We start from the raw sequence: 6,311 nt of genomic DNA, 5'->3' as shown, positions 1-6,311 counted from the left end.
ATTATAATTTACATATAAATGAATAAAAAATGTAACAGTCTAGCGGCTTTAATAATATTTTAGTTCTCTGAGGACAGGGGTTCGAACCCTCTTTCTAACATTTTGAACAAATTTGCATTTTCAATCGGTTCGGTCAGACTGGTCTTGATCGAGTTTGACCAGTTTTCAACGGTTCATTTCAGGTCTAATCGGTTCATACCGGTTTCCTTCTTTATACGGTCTAACTATCGGACCGGATCGGTATAGGATCTGATTTATCGATTTTCCAGTTGAATCGGTCAGTTCGGTCCGGTTTTTACAACTATAGATGAAGCGACGAGTTACAAGTTAATATAAGAAGTTATACAAACAACTCGTACAAAGCGAGCTCAAACAAGTCGGATAAAAAATGGAGTCGTAAAAATAACTTAGCAACGGCCGATTACTCGAAGTCGAACCTATGTAAGAAAATTAATAAACTTTTGAATTTGTTAAGACTCATGGGTCAAAACAAACTGAACTTTACTACAAGAGTCCAAAGGGTACTTTACAACTTTAATAAAGTTTTGAACATTACTTCATAAAAGTTGTGAACAAACAACTAGAGAGAAGGTAAAATGTTAAAAAAACTATAAACTATTACAAAAAAAATTAAAAGTGTTATAAGCCCACAAGTCAGGCCATATGAGTTAGATGAAATAGAATATAAAAAGCCTAAAGAGGAGTAAGGTTCTTGCCAGTAACATCATCTTTTCTCAGAGAAGGAGAGAGCACAAAAACATGCTTGGTCGACACGACAAATGAGGCCGAGGGAGAGGTCTCCACAGTAGCAGCTTCAGGTTTAGTACCCGAAATGGAGGTCTGCCCGACCTGAGGCCCCGAGGTCTTTGGATCTACTAAAGGCTCCTCCTCATCATCGTCCTCGGGTTCTGAAACTATCTTTCCATCTACTATGTTGTCAAGACTAGAGAGGGAAAGGTCAAGGTCGGGAGCCAAGACCTTAACCTGAGCTTCCAAGTTATCAAACATCTCGTTCATCCCCAAAGCGGCCAACTCCTGGGACTTAGCAAACTGCTCTTTTAGTTTCCCTAACTCCTCCTCCAGTGTCAATCTCTCCCCAAATACACGAGTATAGCTCTCCTAAAATTTTTTGGCCTTCTCTTCGGCCAAAGCAGCAGCAGCCTCCGACTTGGTGGCTCTTTTCCGAGCTCTCTCAAGGTCAGACCTCAAGGCCTCTCGTTCCTGCTCCAAGTCCTTCTTCAGCTCATTCATCCTTTTTACATCAGCACGAGCCGACACTAAAGCACTGGCCATTGTTTGAATGGGAGAGTTCCTCAACTCCCTGGCTAGAGTAGCACATACTCCAACCTTATGAAGCCCTCTACGGGCCAAGCGTTGGAGGTGGTTTTGAAAAGCCACGTCATGCGTGCTTAGGTGGTGGTAAGGAAGGATATTCTTCTCCCCCCAAGTCAAGGCTTCGAAGCTCTTCGAGTAAATTCTCTTATCGTCATCCACCTTCTGCTTCTTGAAGGGAGGTTCAGTGGAAGACGGAGAAGGCTCAAAAGGGATAACCTTGGAGAGGGGAGTGGGAATGACGACCTTCTACTCAGATTGACCCGATCCCGACTTCCTAGGAGAAGATCAGACAGAAGATTCGGCCCCGACCTCTTTTTGTTGCTGGAGATTCTTGGCAACAATTGTCTTTTTGGTGTTTCGAAGAAATTTTATAGCTGATTTCGGAGCCATACTTTCTGCAAAACAAAATAAACATACTCAGAAACAACGCTTACAAATAATAGAATTCAACAAGTAAAGGAAGAGAGAACTACCAAGATCGAACTTCAGAAGGTTGGAATCTTCCTGGTGCACGAAATTGTGATCATCAACAATGGCGCCAAAGACTTGGAGCTCTCAAACGTGAATCACACTTTGTCACAATTTCGCACAACTAACCAGCAAGTGCACTGGGTCGTCCAAGTAATACCTTACGTGAGTAAGGGTCGATCCCATAGAGACTGTCGGCTTGAAGCAAGCTATAGTCATCTTGTAAATCTCAGTCAGGCGGATTCAAATGGTTATGGAGGATTGATAATTAAAAGATGAATAAAACATAAAATAAGATAAAGATAGAGATACTTATGTAATTCATTGGTAGGAATTTCAGATAAGCGTATGAAGATGCTTTGTTCCTCTTGAACCTCTACTTTCCTATTGCCTTCTTCCAATCATGCATACTCCTTTCCATGGCAAGCTTTATGTTGGGCATCACCGTTGTCAATGGCTACTTCCCGTCCTCTCAGTAAAAATGTTCAACGCACGCTGTCACCGCACGGCTAATCATCTGTCGGTTCTCGATCATGTTGGAATAGGATCCATTGATCCTTTTGCGTCTGTCACACGCCCAACACTCGCGAGTTTGAAGCTCGTCACAGTCATCCCTTCCCAGATCCTACTCAAAATACCATAGACAAGGTTTAGACGTTCCGGATCTCAGGAATGGCCGCCAATAATTCTAGCCTATACCACGAAGGTTCTCAAGGTCTAGGGACTAAACGTCCAAAGATGAAAATACAATAGCAAAAGGTCCTATTTATAGAGAACTAGTAGCCTAGGGTTTACAGAAATAAGTAATTAATGCAGAAATCTTCTTCTGGGCCCACTTGGTGTGTGTTTGGGCTGAGCATTGAAGCTTCCATGTGTAGAGTCTTTTCTTGGAGTTAAACGCCAGCTTTTGTGCCAGTTCTAACGTTTTGACGCCAGAATTCTTAAGCTGACTTGGAACGCTGGTTTGGGCCATCAAATCTTGAGCAAAGTATGGACTATTATATATTGCTGGAAAGCCCAAGATGTCTACTTTCCAAATCAATTGAGAGCACGCCAATTGAGCTTCTGTAGCTCCAGAAAATCCACTTCGAGTGCAGAGAGGTCAGAATCCAACAACATCTGCAGTCCTTTTTCAGCCTCTGAATCAGATTTTTGCTCAGGTTCCTCAACTTCAGCCAGAAAATACCTGAAATCATAGAAAAAAACACAAACTCATAGTAAAGTCCAGAAATGTGATCTTTAAATAAAAACTAATAAAAATATAATAAAAACTAATTAAAATATACTAAAAACATATTAAAAATAAATGCCAAAAAACGTATAAATTATCCGCTCATCACAACACCAAACTTAAATTGTTGCTCGTCCCCAAGAAACTGAAAATCATATAGGATAAAAAGAATAGAATATACAATGAATTCCAAAAACATCTATGAAGATCAGTATTAATTAGATGAGCGGGGCTTTTAGCTTTTTGCTTCTGAACAGTTTTGGCATCTCACTTTATCACTTGAAGTTCAGAATGATTAGCATCTATAGGAACTCAGAATCCAGATAGTGTTATTGATTCTCCTAGTTAAGTATGTTGATTCTTGAACACAGCTACTTTATGAGTCTTGGCCGTGACCCTAAGCATTTTGTTTTCCAGTATTACTACTGGATACATAAATGCCACAGACACATGACTGGGTGAACCTTTTCAGATTGTGACTCAGTTTTGCTAGAGTCCCCAATTAGAGGTGTCCAGAGCTCTTAAGCACACTCTTTTTGCTTTGGACCACGACTTTAACTGCTCAGTCTCAAGTTTTTACTTGACACTTTCACGCCACAAGCACATGGTTAGGGACAGCTTGGTTTAGCCGCTTAGGCCAGGATTTTATTCATGTGGGCCCTCCTATCCACCAATGCTCAAAGCTTTGGATCCTTTTTATCACCCTTGCCTTTTGGTTTAAAGGGGTATTGTCTTTTTCTGCTTGCTTTTTTTTCTTTCTTTTTTTTTCTCTCTTTTTTTTTCGCATATATCCTTTTTTCTACAAGCTTTTCACTGCTTTTTCTTGCTTCAAGAATCAATTTTTTTATTTTTCAGATTATCAAATAACATTTCTCCTTTTCCATCATTCTTTCAAGAGCCAACAATTTTAACATTCATGAATAAACAATATAAAAAATATGCACTGTTCAAGCATTCATTCAGAAAGACAAAAGTATTGCCACCACATCAAAATAATTAAACTGTTTTAAAATTCGAAATTCATGCACTTCTTTTTCTTTTTCAATTAAAAACATTTTTCATTTAAGAAAGGTGATGGATTCATTTTCATTGCTTCAAGGCATAGACACTAAGACACTAATGATCATGTAATAAAGACACAAACATAGATAAACATAAAGCATAATTTTCAAAAACAGAGAAATAAAGAACAAGAAAATTAAAGAACGGGTCCACCTTAGTGATGGCGACTTGTTCTTCCTCTTGAAGATCTTATGGAGTGCTTGAGCTCCTCTATGTCTCTTCCTTGCCTTTGTTGCTCCTCTCTCATGGTTCTTTGGTCTTCTCTAATTTCATGGAGGAGGATGGAATGCTCTTGGTGCTCCACCCTTAGTTGTCCCATGTTGGAACTTAATTCTCCTAGGGAGGTGTTGATTTGCTCCCAATAGTTTTGTGGAGGAAATTGCATCCCTTGAGGCATCTCAGGGATTTCATGATGAGAAAATTCCTCATGCTCTTGGTGAGGTTCTCTCATTTGCTTCATCCTTTTCTTAGTGATGGGCTTGTCCTCATCAATGAGAATGTCTCCCTCTATGTCAATTTCAACTGAATTGCAGAGGTGACAAATGAGGTGAGGGAAGGCTAACCTTGCCACAGTAGAGGACTTGTCCGCCACCTTGTAGAGTTTTTGGGATATAACCTCATGAACTTCTACTTCCTCTCTAATCATGATGCTATGAATCATGATGGCTCGGTCTATAGTAACTTCAGACCGGTTGCTAGTGGGAATGATTGAGCGTTGGATAAACTCCAACCATCCCCTAGCTACGGGCTTGAGGTCATGCCTTCTTAGTTGAACCGGTTTCCCTCTTGAATCTCTCTTCCATTGGGCGCCCTCTTCACAGATGTCCATGAGAACTTGGTCCAACCTTTGATCAAAGTTGACCCTTCTAGTATATAGGTGTGCATCTCCTTGCATCATGGGCAAGTTGAATGCCAACCTTACATTCTCCGGACTAAAATCTAAGTATTTCTCCCGAACCATTGTAAGCCAATTCTTGGGGTCCGGGTTCACACTTTGATCATGGTTCTTAGTGATCCATGCATTGGCATAGAACTCTTGAACCATTAAGATTCCGACTTGTTGAATGGGGTTGGTAAGAACTTCCCAACCTCTTCTTCAGATCTCCGGATACTCATTCTTTTTTATCTTAAAAGGGACCTCAGGGATCACCTTCTTCTTGGCCACAACTTCATAGAAGTGGTCTTGATTCACCCTTGAGAGGAATCTCTCCATCTCCCATGACTCGGAGGTGGAAGCTTTTGCCTTCCCTTTCCTCTTTCTAGAGGTTTCTCCAGCCTTTGGTGACATAAATGGTTATGGAAAAACAAAAAGCTTTAGCTTTTACCACACCAAACTTAGAAGGTTTGCTCGTCCTCGAGCAAAAGAAGGAAGAAGAGAGTAGAAGAAGAAGAAATAGAGGAGATGGAGGGGGCATTGTATTTCGGCCAAGGGGGAGAAGTAGTGTTTAGGTTGTGTGAAAATGAAGGAGTGAAAATGGGTTTATATAGGAGTGGAGAGGGGGTATGGTTCGGCTATTATGGGTGGGTTTGGGTGGGAAAGTGGTTTGAATTTGAATGGTAAGGTAGATGGGATTTTATGAAGGATGGGTGTGAGTGGTGAAGAGAATGGTGGGATTTGATAGGTGAGGGGTTTTGGGGGAAGAGGTATTGAGGTGATTGGTGAATGGGTGAAGAAGAGAGAGAGGTGGGGTAGGTGGAGATCCTGTGGGTCCACAGATCCTGAGGTGTCAAGGATATCTCATCCCTGCACCAAGTGGCGTGCAAAAATGCCCCTTTCTGTCAATTCTGGCGTTAAACGCCAGGCTGCTGCCCATTTCTGGCATTTAACACCAGTTTCTTGCCCATTCCTGGCATTAAACGCCAGTCTGGTGCCCATTTCTGGCGTTAAACGCCAGTAAGTTTCTCCTCCAGGGTGTTCTATTTTTCATTCTATTTTTCCTTCTGTTTTTACTTTTCAATTGTTTTTGTGACTTCACATGATCATCAACCTACAGAAAACATAAAATAACAAAAGAAAATATAAATTTAACATAGATAATTAAAGATTGGGTTGCCTCCCAACAAGCGCTTCTTTAATGTCAATAGCTTGACAGTGGGCTCTCATGGAGCCTCACAGATGTTCAGAGCGATGTTGGAACCTCCCAACACCAAACTTAGAGTTTGAATGTGGGGGTTCAACACCAAACTTAAAGTTTGGTTGTGGCCTCCCAACACC

This window comes from Arachis ipaensis, chromosome B06 (assembly GCF_000816755.2).
Source record: "Arachis ipaensis cultivar K30076 chromosome B06, Araip1.1, whole genome shotgun sequence".
Classification (NCBI taxonomy): Eukaryota; Viridiplantae; Streptophyta; class Magnoliopsida; order Fabales; family Fabaceae; genus Arachis; species Arachis ipaensis.
This window is presented reverse-complemented; position numbering follows the sequence as displayed.